Source organism: Rhinoraja longicauda, chromosome 3 (genome assembly GCF_053455715.1).
Source record: "Rhinoraja longicauda isolate Sanriku21f chromosome 3, sRhiLon1.1, whole genome shotgun sequence".
NCBI classification, from domain to species: domain Eukaryota; kingdom Metazoa; phylum Chordata; class Chondrichthyes; order Rajiformes; family Arhynchobatidae; genus Rhinoraja; species Rhinoraja longicauda.
Window position 1 is genome coordinate 78,626,317 of NC_135955.1, and position 14,592 is coordinate 78,640,908.

Sequence of the window (14,592 nt, forward strand, 5' to 3'; positions counted from 1 at the left end):
ACCCTATTTACTTATGGTGCCACTTCCAGGGAACCATATAGCTGTATGTCTCTGCTCTACAACATTCCACAGGGCCCTGTCATTCACTGTGAAGGTTCGGCCCTGATTTGACTCCCCAAAATGTTACACAAATTAACTATACATTGAACTAATTTTCACATGTTCCATTCATCACCTATGAAGAAAAAAGTCAAGTGTTTTAGGTAGAGCTTCTACACACATTTTTTTCTAAGCTTCACAAGTTCACAAGTTATAGGAGTAGAATTAGGCCATTCGGCCCATCGAGTCTACTCTGCCATTCAATTATGGCTGATCCCTGACTCCTAACCCCTTGACACCCATTCTAATCAAGAATTTGTCCATCTCTGCCTTAAAAATATCCACCGACTTGTCCTCTGTGGCAATGAGATCCACAGATTAACTACCCTCTGACAAAATAAGTTCCTCGTCACTTCCTTACTAAAAGAGCACCCTATAAATCTAAGGCTGTGATCTCTGGTCCCAGACTCTCCCACCAGTGGAAACATCCTTTCCACATCCACTCTATCTATACCTTTCATTATCCTGTAAGTTTTAAACTAAATAGTGGGAGTGGGGGGAACAGCAATGGCAGGAATTTCTGGGCATAATCCAGAAGATGCAGGATCATTTCATTCCAAAGAGGAAGAAAGATTCTAAGGGGAGTACGAGACAACCATGGCTGACAAGGGAAGTTAGGGATGGAATAAAATTAAAAGAAAAGATGTATAACATAACAAAGTGTAGCGGGAAGCCAGAGGATGGGGAAACTTTCAAAGGACAACAGAAGGTAACAAAAAGGGCAATATGGGCTGAAAAGATGAAGTACGATGGGAAGCTGGCCAAGAATATAAAGAAGGACAGTAAAAGGTTCTTTCGGTATGTTAAGAGAAAAAGATTAGTAAAGCCAAATGTGGGTCCCTTGAATGCATAAACGGGTGAAATTGCTATGGGTAACAAGGAAATGGCAGACGAGTTGAACAAGGGCGGCACGGTGGCGCAGCGGTAGAGTTGCTGCCTTACAGCGAATGCAGCGCCGGAGACTCAGGTTCGATCCTGACTACGGGAGCCGTCTGTACGGAGTTTGTACGTTCTCCCCGTGACCTGCGTGGGTTTTCTCCGAGATCTTCGGTTTCTTCCCACACTCCAAAGACGTACAGGTATGTAGGTTAATTGGCTGGGCAAATGTTAAAAAACAATTGTCCCTAGTGGGTGTAGGATAGTGTTAGTGTGCGGGGATAGCTGGGCGGCACGGACCCAGTGGGCCGAAGGGCCTGTTTCTGCGCTGTATCTCTAAAATCTAAAAAGAAAAGTACTTCGGATCTGTCTTCACGAAGGAAGACACGAACAATCTCCCAGATGTACTAGAGGACAGAGGGTCTCGGGAGACAGAGGAACTGAAAGAAATTCGCATTAGGTGAGAAATAGTATTGGGTATACTGATTATACTGAAGGCTGATAAATCCCCAAGGTCTGATGGTCTGCATCCCAGGGTACTCAAGGAGGTGGCTCTAGAAATTGTGGACACATTTGTGATCATTTTCCAATGTTCAATAGATTCAGGATCAGTTCCTGTGGATTGGAGGGTAGCTAATGTTATTTCACTTTTTAAGAAAGGAGCGAGAGAGAAAACGGGGAATTATAGACCAGTTAGCCTGACATCAGTGGTGGGAAAATGCTGGAGTCAAATATTAAAGAGGTAAGAATGGCGCATTTGGATAGCAGTAAAAGGATTGGTCCAATTCAGCATAGATTTATGAAGGGGAAATCCTGCTTGACTAATCTTCTGGATTTTTTTTGAGGATGTGACAAGTAAAATGGATGAAGGAGAGCCAGATGCATGGCAGATGCAGTATAATGTAGATAAATGTGAGGTTATTCACTTTTGCGGCAAAAACAAGGAGGCTGATTATTATCTCAATGGTGTCCGATTATGTAAAGGGGAAGTGCAACGAGACCTGGTTGTCCTTGTACACCAGTCACTGAAATTAAGCATGCAGGTACAGCAGGCAGTGAAGATAGCGAAAGGCATTTTAGCCTTCATAACGAGAGGATTTGAGTATAGGAGCAAAGAGGTCCTTCTGCAGTTGTATAAGGGCCTGGTGAGACCACATCTGGAGTATTGTGTGCAGTTTTGGTCCCCTAATTTTAGGAAGGACATCCTTGTTATTGAAGCAGTGTAGCGTAGGTTCATGAGGTTAATCCCTGGAATGGCGGGACTGTCATATGAGGAAAGATTGGAAAGACTGGGCTTGTATTCACTGGAATTTAGAAGGATGAGAGGGGATCTTATAGAGATGTATAAAATTATAAAATGTTCCCAATGTTGGGCATCCAGAACCAGGGGCCACAGTCTAACAATAAAGGGAAGGCCATTTAAAACTGAGATGAGAAGAAACTTTTTCACCCAGAGAGTTGTGAATTTGTGGAATTCTCTGCCACAGAAGGCAGTGGAGGCCAATTCACTGGATGAATTTAAAGGAGAGTTAGATAGAACTCTAGGGGCTAGTGGAATCAAGAGATATGGGGAGAAGGCAGGCACAGGTTACTGATTGTGGATGATCAGCTATGATCACAATGAATGGCGGTGCTGGCTCGAAGGGACAAATGGCCTCCTCCTGCACATTTTTTCTATGTTTCTATGTGTCTATGTCTACCCTCACCCTTCTAAACTCCAGCGAGTAGAGACCAAGTGCTGTCAAGCGCTCATCATATGCTAACCCACTCATTCCTGGAATCATTCTTTTAAACCTCCTCTGGACCCTCTCCAGAGCCAGCACATCCTTCCTCAGATATGGGGCCCAAATTTGCTCACAGTGTTTCAAATGCGGCCCGACCAGCACCTTATAGAGGCTCAGCATTACATCTCTGTTTTTGTATTCCAATCCTCTTGATATAAATGCTAGCATTGAATTTCCCTTCCATACTACCGATTCAACTTGCAAATTAACTTTATGGGAGTCTTGCACCAGCACTCCCAAGTCCCTTTGCACCCTCAATTTCTGGATTCTCTCCCCATTTAGAAAATAGTCTACGCCTTTATTCCCACTACCAAACTGCATGTTCTCCACATTTTGCTACACTGAATTTCATCTACCACTTCTCTGCCCACTCTCCCAACCTGTCCAATTCTTTCTGAAGAGTCCTTGTTCCCTCTACACTGCCTGCCCTTCCACCTATCTTGGCATAATCTGCAATTTGGCCACAAAGCCTTCACTCCCCTTATCCAAATCATTAATATACATGATAAGATTCTATAAGCTTCTATTATAAGCTTCTAAAATAACATATAAATAATATTAAATAAACAGTAATGACAATTTGATCTATAGGAGGTGCTGCATGAAAAAGTCAGCCAGCACCATCAAGGACCCTCATCAACCTGGCCATACTCTCCTTTCACTCCTGCGATCGAGAAGAAGGTATAGGCGTCTGAAAACTGTGACTTTCCAGTTCAGGAACAGCTACTTCCTAACAACGATCACGCACTTGAATACGACAAACACCAACTGAACTATGAACTACCTTGATTGCATTAGGGACTTGGGGCTCTTGTTTTACGCTAATCTTATTTTTTATTAATTTATTGATCTTTTGTTTATTGTGTTACCTATGAATACTATGTTTACAATCCTGCTATGCTGCTGCAAGTTGGAATTTCATTGTTCCTTTTTTGGCACATGTGCAAATGACTCCTTATCGGCTGTTTCCCTGGAGTTTCCATTGATTGCCCCGCACGGCCTGATTCTACCTCCTACCCAAAATTCTAGCCCCGCACGTCCCGATTCTACCTCCTACCCAAAATTCTAACGTGACATTAACCGCCTCAAATTCTCCACTCCCCTGACTAACTCTAACCTCTCCCCTCCTGAACGTGCAGCTCTCCAATCACTCCGCAACAACCCGGACATCAAACCCGCTGACAAGGGAGGTGCTGTGGTAGTCTGGCGTGCTGACCTCTACCGGACCGAGGCCAGACGACAACTCTCAGACACCTCTTCCTACCTATCCCTGGACCATGACCCCACCGAAAAACACCAGACCTTTATCATCAGCACCATCACGGACCTCACCATCTCCGGCGATCTACCCCCCACTGCCTCCAAACTCATAGTTCCCCAGCCCCGCACGGCCCGATTCTACCTCCTACCCAAAATTCTAAGCTTCCTTTGTCCCGCCCCCCTGACATCAGTCTGAAGAAGGGTCTCGACCCAAAACGTCACCCATTCCTTCTCTCCCGAGATGCTGCCTGACCTGCTGAGTTACTCCAGCATTGTGTGAATAAAAACCTTCGATTTGTACCAGCATCTGCAGTTATCTTCTTATACTTCCATTGATTTTGTTCTGGCAGGAAGTTGTGAGAAACTCCAAAGAACATCGTGCTGTGGAGTCATAGAGTCATACAGCATGGAAACAGACCCTTCAGCCCAGCTTGCCCACACCAATCCAGATGCACCTTCTATTCCTCCCCACCTTTGCCCTATATCTCTCTAAACTTCTCCTATCCATGCACCTGTCCAAATGACTTTTAAATATTGTTATAGTTTCTGCCTCAACTACCTGCTCCAGCAGCTCATTCCATGTACCCACCACCCTCTGTGTGAGAAAGTTACTCCTCAGATTACTACTAAATCTTCCCTTCTTACCATAAACCTATGTCCTCTGGTTCTTAATTCCCCTACTTAGAGTAAAAGACTGCATTTAACCTATTTATTCCCCTCATGATCTTATACTCCTCTAGATGTTGTGGCAGAACTAGACCATTCAGCCCGTCGAGCCTTCTCCACCAATAAATTTAATCATGGCTAGCCATCCAAATTCAATACACTGTTTCTAGCTTTGTCCCCATTTTCCTTGATTCTTCCACACCTAAGAACATGAAATCTATCTTCTTCCCCAATATATGTAATGATTTGACTTCTACTGCTTTCTATGCAGTGGAAATTCCACAGGTTATCTAGTCAAACATGCTGGAACCTTATTATCAAATTGGGGTCAATGGCAGTGTTTCTCACTTTCATGCATTTTTAAAAGGTTTTTCACTTAGTAATAGGTACAAAATATCTTTCTGCCTGGCCCTGAACATTCTATTGTAGTTTGCTCAGCGCATCTGGATCTCAATCTTATCCCCTGTCCTGCCACCTTCTGCTTAGAATGACGAGGGATTCACCCCACACACATCTTTGCATTTGCACACCAACCTACCTAAGTTTTTATTTTGCTATGTGAACAAAAATGATGCAGCTGTTTAGAAAGAGGTCCCCTTCAGGCCGCTGAGTTCTGGGGGAAAGGGACAAGCAAATAAGCCAAAGTAAAATGCACCATGTTAATCGTGTGCAATTAGGATAAGAATATTAAATAGCAAGCAGCATATATGCTGTTGCCTGGCATCGATCTTTGATGTCACCCTTTGCATTGTTTGCTGACAATCCCAATTATCATTAGGCTTCCACCTACATCTGACTGAGGGTTTGTATTGAACCAGAGCTTTTCCCAGTAGAACACTAAGTGCTGGAGGAACTCAGTAGGTTAGACTGAAGAGGTGTTCTGACCCAAAATGTCATCTGTCCATTTCCTCCACAAATGCCGCCTGACCCGCTGAGTTCTTCCAGCACTTTGTGTTTCGCTTAAGGTTCCAGCATCTGCAGTTTCTTGTGTCTCCTTCGCCAGAGGAGCTTGTTTCTCTGTTGTGATGATTTGCTGGGGACGTGGAAATGCTCTGGTTTGCGATTGTGCTAACGGATTGAGCAGAAGTGTGAGGCGGGCAGGCTGAGAGGGCAAGAAGAGGTGGGAAGGTCGAGTATCAAAGATGTTATCAAAAGAATGAAATGATTTTGAATTGTTAGCAGGTGATATCAGAACTTTTGATTGGGATGAGGAAAGTCTGTGCAGTGCCTATCATGATTGAATGAGAAGTCAGAGAAGTCAGGATAGAAACTTTGGAGGTGATCAGAATTGGGGGAATGAAATTGTTGAAGTAAATTTTCATGATAGAACCCCACCCTCTATGTGGAAATCTGCCCTTCAGGTTCCTATTAATTTTTTTCCCTCTCATCTTAAACCTATTTCACCTACTTAGAGTAAAAATATTTGTGTATTTACCCTATTTATTCCCCTTATGATCATAAACATCTAAAAGATCACCTCTCATTCTCCTGCGTTCCAAGGAATAAAGTCCCAGCCTGGCCAATCTCTCCCCATAGCCCAGGCACTCAAGTTCTGGCAACATCTCCGTAAATCTTCTCTGCACTCTCTCCAGCTTAACCACATCCTTTCTATAGCAGGATGACCAAAACTGAACACAATACTCTAAATGTGGCCTCTTCAACATCTTATACAACTGTAACATACCATGCCAACTTTTATACTCAATACCCTGACTGATGAAGGCCAATGTACTGAAAGCCTTCTTGATCACTCTATCTACCTGTAATGCCATTTTCAATTAACTATGTACCTGGACCTCCATTTCCCTCTGCTCTACAACACTCCCCAGTGCTTTGCCATTCATTGTGAAGGTCCTGCCTTAGTTTGACTTCCCAAAATGCAACACCTCACACTTATCTGTATTAAATTCCATTGACCATTCCTCAGCCTCCTTGCCCAACTGATCAAGATCCTGCTGTAACTTTTGATAACCATCTTCACTATCGACAATACCACCTGCTTTAGTGTTATCTGCAAACTTACTGATCATATCATCATATCATAGTCATGCCTTCTACATTCTCATTTAAATCATTGATTTAAACCACAACATCAATGGGCCAACCATAATCCCTGAGGCACACTAGTCTCAGGCCTCCAACCCCAAAAAAAACCCACTGCATCCTTTCATGAAGCCAATTCCCTATCCTGGATCCCATGCAATTTAACTTTCCAAAGAGGTTAAACATTCTTGGATTATTGGGTCTCGGCCCGAAACGTCACCCATTCCTTCTCTCCAGATATGCTGCCTGTCCCGCTGCCTCTAGCTTTTTATGTCTTTCTTTGGATTATTTTCTCTGGAATGGTGGACATTGAGAGGGGACCTGAGAGAAGTATATAAAATTATGGGAGGTAGACAATCAGAATCTTTTTCCCCCAGAATGAAAATATCAAATACTGGAAGGCACGGCTTTAACGTGAAAGGGGGGGAAATTTTAAGGAGATGTGCAGGGCAAGTTTGTTTGACACAGAGGGTGGTGAGTGCCTGGAACATGCTGATAGGGGTGGTAGTAGAGCCAGATAGCATAGAGACATTCAAGAAACTTTTGGATAGGCACATAAATATGCAGGGAATGGAGGGATATGCATTATGTGTGGGCCGATAGAGCTGGTCTTGGCATCATGTTCAGCACAGACATTGTGGGCCAAAGGGCCTGTTCCTATGTTGTACCGTTCTAGGTTTTTTACTGAAAATGGATGGAGGACCTAACTGCACGCTGAGTTCTACCTACCAACCTGCTCAACACCAGACAACAAAATCCAATAATAATAATAATAATGCATTACATTTATATAGCGCTTTTCATACACTCAAAGACGCTTTACAGGGATTTAAAGAACATAGGGAAGTGAATAAATAGATAAATAAGTAAACGAACAGAGAAAGGAGACAGAAGGTGAGGTGACCTTCAGTGGTTGCATGTGAACAATTTAAATAGTGCAGATCATGAACAATTACAAGAAATACATTCAACAATATTATACAAACATTACCTGTGTGTAAAAAAAAAATTCAAGCCAACAGATTGACGCAGATCTCTTAGGATTACTCTGATATCTTCTCTCATGGAATAAAACTATGCTAAAAGATGAATGATATATTTCATGAGGTAAATTAACATTTCTCCTCAAATTCTGAAATCTTGATACCTTTCCTTTGAAGAGAAATCATTGAGGAGAAATGGAAGCTTTTCATTTCTGTGCAGACTCAGGCCGCCTTTAGATGAACCTCAAATTATAACACGTTTCCATTATGGAGTCAAATATTAAAAAATTCTATTCGAAGGACAATTAATTATATCACAAAATGGCAAATGTGCATCCTTGTCAGTAGAGTGTACTCTGATGGCCTTTCCTCAAACAGTGAATGTAGAGATTTGATCTGTTCTAATGGCAGTGCAGAAAAAGGGTAATTACACCATGGTCAAAGCTAATTTGCTTTCCGCCAGATGAACTGGTGTATTTTATTGTACTCTGACATTTTAAAGCAATTACGGCACTGTTGACCTCAGCCAATTCTAGTTGTATTGCCGTCTACAGCAGCAGATTTGAAACTCTTGGCTCCCAGTCACAGACAGACATGGCTGTAACGAGATAATGACATAGACACAGAGCACCATATGCGTCTCTTTTGAGTGGCACGGAATACAGTGCATGAAAACAAGGAAAATTACCATAACATCAGTACAGGCAGACGTTTACCAAGGAATAAGCCAACACTTTACAAGATAAAACAAATCCCGGATCAGAAAGATTTTTTTCCAGATGTAAGTCGCCATCTCCACCCAGGAGAAAGGTAGATACTGCTAAGTGCGATGATATATTCCAAGATCAACATCAGTTCAAAGACAGCGAACTATTGACCGAGATTAAAATCCGGTTTCCCTCTAATGGTCAGGCTTTCTGAATCTTCAGTAGGCTATGAGAGCCATTTAACTGAAGAGGAAGTGGTGTACTTTAAAAAAAATAAGCCTATCTGCTAACCGAGAAGTTGTTACCATTTCTGGCAACATGAACGAAAATAATGGTAATGCCATCTGGTCTCTTTTGCTTTGCAGAAGAATTTTGCAGTTTCATTGCATTTGCTAGGATAGTTTATATTATCTGCATATTGCTTGCAGCAACTAACAAATCAGCTGGTGCCCTCTATCTTCCCCACTCAACATCTACTGGCTGTGTCAAATATCAACAAATCATGTAAAACTAAATACATTCATGTAAGATAGAAATGCTTGAGGCAAAACCAGAGACGACTCGATAGTTCAAAATTAAATTTCCCCGAGTAAGCATGTGCAGGTGCGGTTAGATAGATATTCATACAGGACTTCACAATAAAACTCAGTCTTACCCCTATTCTGGGTGGAAAGTATGCAAAGAAATTAAAGTAGGTGTCATAGTGTCATGCAGCACAGGAAGAGATTATGCACAGGAATGCAAATTTAACTGCATTTGCTGGAGTAGTTTAACCAGATGCATTTAACACACACTTCCTTAAATTACTTGATTTAGGTGTGGGAAAGGGACCTTTTCCTGTTGCGTCCCCTCCCCCTCCCGCACACACCCTTGTTCATTCACATGACTACACACGTCCTGCTGTGGAAACACAAATATTTTAAGAATATCAAGGACATAATCGTGTAATTGAAAAGCACTTGCCAGATTTGTTCGCTTAATTATAGCGATTACAGCATTGTGGGCTACTTCACTTGAGGGCTGTGCAATTTCCATTAAAAAAAACCAGAAGAACAGTTCCCTAAATAAAAAAAAGATGCACAGAATAAGATGTGTACATTACAGGAGGGGGTATTGGCAATGCATAGGAGTTGCTGTTGGGTGAAGAGTGGTCCACTGGTACCCAGGACAATCAATTAATTAACATTTCTCCTCAAATTCTGAAATCTTGATACCTTTCCTTTGAAGAGAAATTATTGAGGAGAAATTGAAGCTTTTCATTTCTGTGCGGACTCAGGCCTCAAATTATCACACGTTTCCATTATGTAGTCAAATATTTTTAAAATCTATTCTAAGGACAATTAATTGTATCACAAAATGGCAAATGTGCATCCTTATCAGTAGAATGTATTCTGATAGTCTTTCCTCAAACAGTGATTTAACAAGGCTTGGAAAATAATCAACAAGGAGGCACATGCTCAAAGGCGATGAAGAATTGTAACTTGAGAATATAAACCCAATAAAGATAAATGTAGTCTGCCAACTGTGAAGATTGCAGTGTAACAGGAAAAAAATAGTAGGGACAGGCCATTTGTGCCTTCAGGCCTGTACTATCACTGAAAACGGTTATGGCTAATCCTTTGTCTCAAACCCATATTCCCACTCTCTCCCTAAACCTCTCCCTAACCCCAGAAATCTATCCAGCTCATTCTTCAATTTGTTCAGTTTCAGTTTCAGTTTAGTTTATTGTCACGTGTACCAAGGCACATTGAAAAGCTTTTGTTGCATGCTATCTAGTCAGCAGAAAGACAATCCATGGTTAAAAGTAATATGTACAACTGCCAAAACCCGGGATTGAACCAGGGACCTTTAGATCTTCAGTCTAACGCTTTCCCAAATGAACTATTTCAGCTACACTAGTCAGTAAATTGGCCTGAACTGCTTTCTATGGTGGAGACTTTTCACCCCCCTCTAATTGAAGAAGGTTATCTTCATCTTTGTCCTAAGTGTCTTATCCCATATCCTGAGGCTGTGATTTCTCATTTTCAATTTTCAGCTAATATATTACTCTTGATCCCATGTGTTTTAATCTTGCATACTAACTTCTTATGTGGAACTTTTTATCAATAGGTTTCCAGCAATTGGTAAATTTATTATTTGTTTGGGTTCCTTAATACTTAGAGTCATAGAGTTTTAGAGTGATACAGTGTGGAAACAGGCCTTTCGGCCCAATTTTCCCACACTGGCCAACATATCCCAGCTATACTAGTTCCACCTGTCCATGTTTGGGTCCATATCCCTCCAAACCTGTCCTATCCATGGCTTAAGATAGACACAAAAAGCTGGAGTAACTCAGCGGGGCAGGCAGCATCTCTGGAGAGAAGGAATGGTTGACGTTTCAAGTCGAGACCATTCTTCAGACAATGGTCTTGACCCGAAACGTCACCCATTCTTTCTTTCCAGAGTTGCTGCCTGTCCCGCTGCGCTACTCCAGCTTTTTGTGTCTGTCTTCGGTTTAAACCAGCATCCGCAGTTCCTTCCTGCATTATCCATGGCTAACTTGACAACTCCAACTGAATGCTGTCTTAATGGGAGCAATGTGCACATTAAGATCAAGTACAGAGATGTTCAAACCTAAAATAACACAGGTAGGATAAATAACACATGGTCAGCTTTCAAACATATTTTAAAATCTGAAGCCCAAGATATTTATTTCAGTCAGTCATACATAAGGTTAATAAACTGCTCCGATGTGGAATACAGAATAAAAAATAATTGTTCACGCAGTGTTTATTTCTAAAAAAAAATATTGACAGAAGGTACACATGCAGGGGGTGGAGAGACTCAGCAGGTTAAACCTCATAACTGATGAAGATATTTCATGATAATAAAAGCTGAGCACAGTTTCCCTGTCAACAGCCACCATGAAGTGTAGATGACATGCATGTTGGAGGAAATGAACACACGCTAACAGGCCATTTTTAACTAATTTGGAGGATAGATTTTCAATAGTGTCTTTGCGTGGGTAGACCAATTGATTCCTGGGCTGAGAGGTTTGTCTTGTCGAGAAAGATGGATAAAAGATTGACCTTTACTCTCTGGAGTTTAGAAGAACAAGAGGTGATAGCAGTGTTGTTGAAAACCTGTGTGTCAGACCCAGCTGTGCTGCAAGGCAATCTGCTCCAGCGCTGTGGCATGTACCTGACAATGTGGAAAATTGCCTAAGTATTTCCTGTTCACAAAAAAAGAGTTTGCGTCCAATCCAATTAATTATAGCCCAATCAGTCCACTCTCAACCATAAGCAAAGTGATAAAAGGCTTTTGGCACATTGGCCTTCTTCTTCAGTCAGTGTATTGAGTATAGAAGTTGGGAGGTCATGTTGCAGTTGTATAAGACATTGGTGGGGCCGCATTTAGAGTATTATGTTCAGTTCTGTGCACTATGCTAAAGGAAAGATGTTGTCAAGCTGGAGATTTACGAGGCTATAGGGAGAGGTTGAGTAGGCTGGAACTCTATTCCTTGGAATGCAGGAGGATGAGGGGTGATCTTATTGAGATGTATAAAATCATGAGAGGAATAGACTGGGTAGATGCACATAGTCTCTTGCCCAGGGTAGGTGAATCGAGGACCAGAGGACATAGGTTTAAGGTGAAGGGGAAAAGATTTAATGGGAATCTGAGAGGTAACTTTTTCACACAAAGGGCGGTGGGTGTATGGAACAAGCTGCCAGAGGAGGTAGCTGAGGCTGGGACTATCCCAATATTTAAGAAACAGTTAGACACGTACATGGATAGGACAAGTTTGGAGGGATATGGACCAAACGGGGGCAGATGGGACTAGTGTAGCTGGGACGTTGGCTGGTGAGGGCAAGTTGGGTTGAAGGGCCTGTTTCCACACTGTATCACTCTATGACTCTATAACTGTGCTATGAAGTGGAATTTACACGCCATAAGACCTAGAAACCATAAAACATTGGAGCAGAGTTAGACCATTCGGCCCATTGATATTCTACTTACCGATGCACAGTTTAGGTTTCACCATGGCTATTCCACTCCAGACCTCATCACAGCTAGGACCCAAACATGGACCAAAGAGCTGAATTCCAGTGGTGACCTGAGAGTGACTGTCCTTGACATCAAGGCCGAGTTTGTCATTAAGGTGTCCTGGTAAATCTAAAATCAATGGGCATTAGGGGAAAGCACTCCAGTGCTTGGTAGTTGGGTGATAGCGATTGAGTTAGTGATGCTAGCCGGACCTTTGTAGACACATGGCCATAGATGGTTGTGCAACTGCTGTGCTAACATGGGGCAATTAACATGGAGGTCAGATTGAGCGCAATCCGATACACTGTACTCCAAAATATAGAACAAAATTGATTGTGGATGATCAGCCATGAGCACAATGAATGGCGGTGCTGGCTCGAAGTGCCAAATGGCCTCCTCCTGCACCTATTTTCTATGTTTCTAAAATCACACTCCAATTAAGCACAATTCTATCAGTTGTTGGGGGAGGTTGGAATAACCTCATTATGTTTAGTGTTTTAACAGTGTAAAACTAATGCCATGCACTGACTGTAAAACACACCAACATGACTAATTACGAATGCTGACTAATCTATCATGTGGCGTTGAAACAGATAAACTGTCATTCTGGAAGAAGCTTAGCTACTCATGAAAATAAAATCTGAAAATAGCATTCTGCATCATTATCACACAGAATGACATGGAGGAAAAGGAGATTATACCGGATAATTCCTGAAAGTAGGCATGGAGAATGTGATGCTCATTAACCCACGTATGGAGAAATATATCTTAGCCTTGGAGGCAGTGTGGTGTTGATTTAACTGGATGATACCAACTCAGGGGGAATGTTGTCAACAAGGAATTACTCAAATTAGTAAAGTATTTTGGAGGGATTTAGAAGGCTATAGGTGATTGGATCAAAGTTCTCCAGAAATACTTTGTGACTGGTCATTTCAATCTTATTTCTTCTAGCTGGGGTGTCTATGATTAGGAGGCAAAATCTACAAACAAAGACAAATGGGAGTGAAGCTAAGAAACACATCTGTTCACAAATGTTGGTGATAGTTTGGATCACTGTTTTGGAATGCAGCAATTGATGTCGGTTCCGTTGTAAATATTAAAAGAGATATTAATGAGGAAGAAATGTATGTTCATATGGTGGAGCAGAATTAGGACATTCGGCCCATCAAGTCTATGCTGCCATTCAATCATGGTTGATCTATCTTTCCCTGTCAACCCCATTCCCCTGCCTTCTCCCCATAGCACCTGACACCTGTACTAATCACAAATCTATCAATCTTCACCTTAAAATAAATCTATTCATTGTAGCAATGAATTCCACAGGTTCACCACCCTCTGACGAAAGAAATTCCTCCTCATGTCCTTTCTAAAAGAACATCATAGAAACATAGAAAATAGGTGCAGGAGTAGGCCATTCGGCCCTTCGAGCCTGCACCGCCATTCAATATGATCATGGCTGATCATCCAGCTCAGTAACCTGTATCTGCCTTCTCTCCATACCCCCTGATCCCTTTAGCCACATCTAACTCCCTCTTAAATATAGCCAATGAACTGGCCTCAACTACCTTCTGTGGCAGATAATTCCACAGACTCACCACTCTGTGTGAAGAAATGTTTTCTCATCTCGGTCCTAAAAGACTTCCCCCTTATCCTTAAGCTGTGACCCCTGGTTCTGGACTTCCCCAACATCGGGAACAATCTTCCCGCATCTAACCTCTCCAACCCCTTAAGAATTTTATATGTTTCAATAAGATCCCCCCTCAGTCTTCTAAATTCCAGCGAGTATAAGCCTAGTCTATCCAGTCTTTCTTCATATGAAAGTCCTGCCATCCCAGGGATCAATCTGGTAAACCTTCTCTGTACTCCCTCTAAGGCTAGAATGTCTTTCCTCAGATCATTTTATTGAGGCTATGGCCTCTGGTCCAAGACTCTCCCACTAGTAGAAATATCCTCTCCACATCCACTCTCTCCAGGCTTTTCACTAGATGAAAGTAGGTAAAGGGATTTATCTCATTAAATAGTTTAAGGGGTTGAAAGGTTGTCCCTTCTTCTGATTTGTGACAATTATATGTCATGGCTGGACTCCCACTACTCTGAGGACATTCTATCAGAGCTTGCTATTGCTTACCTGAAATCATAGCCTCAAGCTGG

General features: G+C 42.1%; 1 long non-coding RNA gene and 1 other non-coding gene across 2 annotated transcripts in view; both read right to left on the bottom strand.

Annotated features, from left to right (window-relative positions):
• Nucleotides 1–14,592, bottom strand: part of LOC144592447 (uncharacterized) — a 237,528-nt gene that overhangs the window by 45,989 nt on the left and 176,947 nt on the right. The window lies entirely within an intron of this gene.
• Nucleotides 10,237–10,309, bottom strand: trnaf-gaa (transfer RNA phenylalanine (anticodon GAA)). The gene has a single exon. It is a non-coding gene; the product is annotated as a tRNA-Phe (tRNA).